This window comes from Macrotis lagotis, chromosome 1 (genome assembly GCF_037893015.1).
Source record: "Macrotis lagotis isolate mMagLag1 chromosome 1, bilby.v1.9.chrom.fasta, whole genome shotgun sequence".
Lineage (NCBI taxonomy): Eukaryota > Metazoa > Chordata > Mammalia > Peramelemorphia > Peramelidae > Macrotis > Macrotis lagotis.
In genome coordinates this window covers 581571651-581578852 of record NC_133658.1, presented here as the reverse complement: position 1 = coordinate 581578852, position 7202 = coordinate 581571651, and the positions used below count along the sequence as shown (strand labels likewise).

Sequence of the window (7202 nt, the reverse complement as noted above, 5' to 3'; positions counted from 1 at the left end):
AGAAGGCAACTCATCCCAGAGACAGAGTCACTGGAATCCGAACAAGACTGAAGTACATTTTTTTCCTCTCTCTTCTTGAGGTTTTTCATCTTTTTTGGGGGGGGGGGGGGGGGATGGTAGGGAGGTTTATGTTTACTCTTACAACAAGATTATTGTAATCATATAAAACAAACAAAAAAAATGTGGGTGACCTTAGGCAAGTTACTAAACCCCACAAAAACCACCAAAAATATGAATCTGTTAGCAGGTAATAGAATTGACCTGCAAGGGAGTCTACAGTGGGAAGACTCCGTCAGTGGAGGCTGGAGCCATTTTCAAAGAGCCTATAGTTAACTCCCCAGTTCCCTTAAGTAGAGCAAAGAACCCAGAGGGGAAGGCCTCTGGTGGTGAGGAATAGGACAGTCAGTACTACACAATCTTAGAAGCGTCTTCACTTTGACCTCCTCCTTCCCCACTTTAGGATCTTTTTTTTTTACAAGGAAATAGGATTAAGTGACTTGCCCAAGGCCACACAACTAGGTAATTATTAAGTGTCTGAGTTCAGATTTGAACTCAGGTCCTCCTGACTCCAGGGCTGGTGTTTTATCCACTGTGCCACCTAGCTGTATCCCCACCTTAGGCTCTTTTTTCACTCCTGCAGATTCAAGCCACCGCTGTTCAAAAGTAGGAGGAGAGGCTCAGAGGTTTGTTTCCTAGGAGAAACATCAAAAATGGCCTTTGGAGAGTTTAGCCCTCATTTGCCACCCAATTCCCTGGTTGCTAATGTTTATCTAAAATATTCTTCTATATGTGTCTTATCTGTACCTATTAATATTTATGTTTAGAGGCAGCTTGGTGATACTGAGTTCTAGATAGGGAGTTAGGAAGACCTGAGTTTCAAATCTCAACTCCAATTACTTGCTGGCTATATGACCCTTGGACAAGTGAACTGTCTCTTATTTCCTCATCTGTAAACATCTGGAAGTGAAGATAATAATAGCATCTAGTTCCCAGGGTAGTTATGAGGATAAATTGAGACATTTGTAAAGTGAGTGTGGCAAACAGCTGAGTCCTGCCCCAGGGAGAGCAGAAAGATCTCTGCTAGTTATTGTTATTGTTTTTATAATTTTTAGTGGGCAACTAGGTGGTTCAGTGGATAGAGCATGCCGAGTTTGGAATTAGGAAGACTCCTTTTTCTGAGTTTATATCCAGCCTTAGACATTTAGTAGTTGTGTGACCCAGGGAAAGACACTCAGTTTCCTCATGTGTTTGCCTCATTTTCCTCATCTGTAAAGGAAAAAAAAACTAGTATCTTTGTCAAGGAAACTCTTAAAATGGGGTTCATAAAGAATTGAAAATAACTAAACAATATGTAATATAAATTCCTTGAGAGTTGGCTTTTTCTTATAATAGCTGGCACAATGTCAGACATAAACACTTAATAAATGCTACCTGAATTGATTGGTTTAGGGAAAACAACTTTCTTGAATGCTTTTCTCCTGGATTGAAGTGAAAGGTATTTTTGTAGTTATTTTAAATAGTCACATAGTCTAAAGCCTTATCTCCTTTTATTAGTGATTAGGATAGGTGGAATCACCCCAGTCTTCCTCACAAATCATCAAGTCATTTGTGGTGTGGATAAGTCTGCAGGCAATGGACAAAGTCATTCACTGACTTTCCTTCACAGATTATTTCATAGATGCAGACAGATATTGGAAACCTAAAAGAGAGAGATCACAGGTAAAGAAAGATAACCAGGAAGACAGGAAACCTGCTGGTCAAGCTTATGTCCTCTAAAATTAAGAAAATGGGGCACTAGGTGGCACACTGGAATAGAATGCCAGTCCTGGAGTCAGGAGGAACTGACTTCAAATCTGGCCTCAGATACATACTAGGTGTGTGACCTTAATGCCAATTGTCTCAAAAAATAAAAATAAAATTGTCCAAGTAGAAGCCTGTAGGTCATAAGCACTAAAGAACTATGAGATGTTTCTTCTATATTCTGTACTCTAATTTTGGGGTAGGTTTTTGTGCATTCAGAATTATGTCTACATCTATGATGGTTCATATCTTAGTATTTGCTTATATTTACTGTGCCAACACAGGTAAAAGCAGGTAGATGTGAGCTTCTTAGCTAGCACTCAAATCCCACATAGCCTGGTCTCCAGTATCATTCTATTCTCTTTCATATACCTTATGTTGATGTCAGATTGGACTTGAACATATCCTTGGCTTTCTTGTCTTTGCATGTGCCTGAGATTTATTTCTCTTCACTCTAAACTAAGTTAAAATACTGTCTCTCCCCAGTGGAAACTCAAGATAGGATAAATGCTGTTTTTTCCATGAAGTCTTCCTTTGTTAGCATTTCCCCTCCTTGTAATTGTGCTATGTAACATAGGCTGAATTACTTATATCCTATTAACCATACTAAGATATGAATGTCTTATCTTTTCTACCTGGGACTGCCTTCCTTTATATTCAGCTCCCTAACAGTTCCCCTTAAAGAATTATCTTTATTTTCCTTATATTGCTTAAATCACATGGCAAATACTTTATACATGTTTAATAAAGGGATAAGTGTGAGCTTTTCTACAAGTCTTGCTGTTTTGAAAAGAAATTATGATGCTGATGAATAGATCATGAACTCTGGAGTCAAGAGGATCTGAGGTCAAATGATGCCTCAGACATCCCGGAAAAGTCACAACCCTCATTACCTTAAAAAAAGGAAAATAAATTGAAAAGAACCAATAAGACATGAATGCTGAGTAAGGTATCTAGGGAGCATAGACAAAGGCAAAAAGCTCAATTTTGCCTCTACCAAGTCTTGTGAAATATACCAGCAAACTATCACAAGAATTAAAGAAATTTTCATTGTGTTGCAAGTTCTACTAACTCTTTATCCACGATCCCAGATTAATTTGTATGGTAACCAGGAACCTCAGTGGGGTCCTTGGGGGTCTTTGTCTCCCTACCCACCCATATAGGTATTTTTGGTCTTGTTGGGTGACATCCCCACAAAGTTTGAGAAATATAAACTGACATTCTGACAAAAGTTAAAAGGAATTTTCTAACCACTACTCTGACAGTTGTTTGTGTTCAGGGACTTTGAGTAAAAATAAATAGTAGAGGGTAGTCAGATGGATAGACCCTCCTAGACTTAGGGGTTTCTGTAAACTTTTGCTGGCTGCAAATGAACTGAGAGAACCTTTGTTTCCTTTACAAGGGTCAAAGTTTACCATTCACTGAACCCCAGAAGATGCTAGCAGAAAATAGTGGAAGGCTCAAAGAGGTAGTGGTAGAAAGTAACTCATTAAACAATAAGGCTAGGTGACAGAGTGAAAAAAGAACCAGACCTGGAATCAGGAAGACCTGATTTCAAATTCAGCCACGGGCACTTTGTAACTGATCCTGGGCAAGTCATTTAACCTTGTTTGCCTCACTTTACTCTTCTATAAAGTAAACTGGTAAATAAAATGGCTTATCATTCCAGTATCTTTGCCAAGAAAACTCCCAACTGGGGTCCAGAAGGAGTTGGATGCCTCTTAAAAGAAATTACTCAGATTATTCATTGGAAGGTCAAACACGAAAGCCTAAATCCTTTGACCAACTAATGAGAAGACAGAACTCATTGGAAATGACCCGGATGTTAGGAAAGCTTGAAAGCAAAAGGAGAAGGGGATGGCAGAGTGATGGAGAGATAGTATCCTGAAAGCAATAAACCATGATTTGGTGAACTTTGGAAGACAGTGGAGTATAGAAGGGCCTGATCACAAAGAACTGTTCACAAGTGAGTGAATGAATGAATGAATGAACAACAATTGATTATACATTATATAAATGCTAGCCATTTTTTTTCTGCTAGTGATGCAGGAGAACACTGGGCAGAGAGAGAAATATTGTAATCCAAACAAATATTATAATCTCTTTCCTTTCTGTATTGGCCTTGAACTTATAAGTACATTAGTAAGGAATGTATCTAATAGGGCCCCATCCCCAATTAACAAGTACTATACTATTAAGATACTATAACAAAACAGTTAATTTTTATAATAATCTTTGGTATATAAATATATGTGTGTATGTGTATATATATATGTGTGTGTGTGTGTGTGTAATACACACACACACACACACACACACACACTCCTATGTCTCTGAGAATTTCCAGCCTATTCATTTTGCTATCTAGACAAAAACCATCTGTGCTAAAATCTTAAAGTTCAAGCTGACACATCCAAGGAAAGGATGTCAAGGCATCATAAAAATTCTTTAAACATCTACATACCTAACTTACAACCCTACTGACATGTACAGTGGCCACTGCCCTGGTACTGCCCTAATTCCTCCCCAGTTCTGAGCCAGCTCCACTTCTAATCCTTCCAAGAGTTCTTTGAAAAAGTCTGTCTCTCTTCCCCTTTCTCTCTACCAGGTCAATCAGCTGGACTGCACCCCACTTCCTACCTACCTCCCATCCACCCACCCCTGTGTTTCAGCCCAGTTGCCATAGGCATGCATTCCTTCTTTGTTTAGCTACTTAAGGATTTTTTTAAACCTCCATAGGAAATTTAGCTGGCCAACTCTCTTTTATTACTTAGTCACTTGTAACTTTTAATAAATTTACACTTCTAGGTCAGAGAGCTGTGTGAATTAGTTCATAATTCAGAAACCCTAGAAATCTTTCATTTTAAGGCTCAATACATACTCAGCACCACCACCTCCTCCGCCATGTACCAGTAACACATCACTTTGCTATACCTCATGTAAGCCTTCCTATATTAGATTTTTTTTCATATTTGTCATTATTATATTTTGGAACATATGGAACTTTTTTTTCTGAATTGACCTCCCTAGAATATATTGCCTAACACTGGAATCTCTGGGTCAAAGTGTATAAATATTTGAGTCCCCTGTCATTCCAAATTGTTTTCCAGAATGGTTGGGTCAATTCATACCTTCAACAAGAATGTTAGTGTGCCTATTTTTTTGCCTTTAAGTTCTATAATATTGACTGTTTCCAGTTTTAATCATGAGTCCTTGTTTGATAGATTAATGGGAAAACAAAGTTGTTTTCATTTGCATTCTCTTATCTTTAGATCTGGAGCAATCTTTCATATGACGGTTTTCAGTTCAGCAGAGTTGTTTGTTCATGTCCAGTGATGATTTTTCCAATTGATAGTTCATCTTATTTTCTTAAATGCATTGATTCTATTTATATAAAAACTTTATGAGTCATGAAAACTATTTTTTCCCTCTATGAAAACACTTTCATCCCTTGTCTGGGCTGGTCCTGCCACCTTCTTCGCATATTAAATGTTGTGTTATACCAGGATCTGCTCTGGCTGGAGACCTGTAAGCTTGCAGTGCTTCCACTGAATCCTGACCTAGATTTGGGTCTGAGCAATGATTGGAGAGTTGTTCAGTTTGGAGTTACATTGGACTGATGGACCCAGCACTATCATTTCAGAGGGACAGAACCACAGACTCACTCCCCTTGGCCTGGACTTCCTTCCCTAGTTATTCCAATGACTGCTTATGACTGGATTGGAAGCTCAAACTGACAGCCCATTGCTCCCCGGGTACAAGGTACATGGCAAGCTACCACTGGATCCTGAACTCCCTTTAGCCTTGTCCTATTAAGGCCTGGATCTGGAATCACTCCTTTCCCTGAAATGCTTCTTCTAGGCACACTGTCCATCCCTGTCCTCCTTGGATTTTTAACCCAGAACTGTGCAGTGAGTGACAAAGCCAACCAGATGCAACTATTTCTGTTCTCTTGGCCTCTTTGTGTTGGATTTGGGACCACTTCTTGCCTTGGTACCCAGCCTCTCATGGGGCTGGACTGTTCCATTGACCCTTCCTAGCTAGATCCAGCTCATAGTAATGGCAGACCTCTCTGTCTTGTCTCCCTCCATGGATCTGGGCTGTAAAAAAATGACACACTGGGATATTTTTTTCTTGGATTGTTGGATAAAGATTCAGTTTGCGGTGTCTTCCAGAACTGTTTGGAGAAATTATATCCAGTTTGATGTATTTCTTTCTGCTACTTGTAGATTTATTTTTCTTTTCTTAATGAAAATTATTGACTATTGATTCTAGCGTTTCCTAAATAAATCGTCATATGCAAATAGAAATCATTTTGTTTTCTTTCTGCCTCATGTTTATACTCTTATTACTATAGTTAGCAGATCCAGAACTATGTTAAATAGCAGGAAAAGGATTTAGTTATAGATAATGAAGTTTTGATAACAAAGTTTTGAACTAACTGTAAAGTGTCAGCAGTGGCACTCCCTTTAGAGGGTGTGAACTTTTTTCCTCCAGTTGGATAGACAAAAATTGGATGTGTCTCTGCATTTTAAATTAATAAGCTCAGAATTGTTCACAAATACAGTCTCAGGAGAACTTTGTGGAAGAGATCTCTACAGGAGAGAAAGAAGGCCTCTTTTTTCCTCCTGTCATCAGCTCTAGAATCTAGCAGTACAGTTGAAAAAGTACAGAAACACTCCAGTCAAACACAAAGAAAGGAGCCCTGGCACCAGAAAAGAGAACCAGGTATGGAAGCTCATGTGGCTATGGACTGCATGAGTAGAGACAGGACTTTCAGGTCCTGCCTTAAGGGAGTTGAGAGTTGCTTTGGCATACGTATCCCCTATAAATGTGCCTCAGGACCACTGTAGGTTAAGTCTGTGCCACTCTGTGCACAGGCACTGTGGATATTTGAAGAAGAGTATTTATTTTCCATTTATTGCTATTTTAATTAGTACCTTTGCTAAGAGAATTGTGTCTATTGGTTCATCATTAATAGAAATCAGCAGCTTGTGTACTCTATATAATGTTTGTCCTTCATTTTCAAAGAAGACTACAACATCAGGGAGATGATGCCATGACAAGCACATGAATTGGATTTGAGTGAGGGGGACGCTATGCTAAGTCACCAGCCTCTCTTTCTCCTCCAGAGCCATCTGGGTCCAGTGGCCAGACGCGGATCAGGAGGACTGGAGACGGCCCTGGATGCAAGGCAATCAAGGTTAAGGGTCACACAGCTAGTAAGTGGCAAATATCTGAGACCAGATTTGAACCCCTGTCCTCCTGAATCCAAGGTCAGTGCTCTATTCACTGTATCATCTAGCATTAGGAAGTTGACCTTCCTTTCCCGTAGTCTAAAATATTGAATAATATAACAGCTACCATTTGGGAACTCAAAGGACAAATTCAAGTGAAATTTA

At 39.2% G+C, this 7202-nt stretch overlaps 1 pseudogene; it reads right to left on the bottom strand.

Moving 5' to 3' along the window:
• Positions 1 to 1546: 1546 nt before the first annotated feature.
• The window catches only part of LOC141505540 (glycerol-3-phosphate dehydrogenase [NAD(+)], cytoplasmic-like), a 114369-nt pseudogene continuing 108713 nt past the window's right edge, over positions 1547 to 7202 (bottom strand).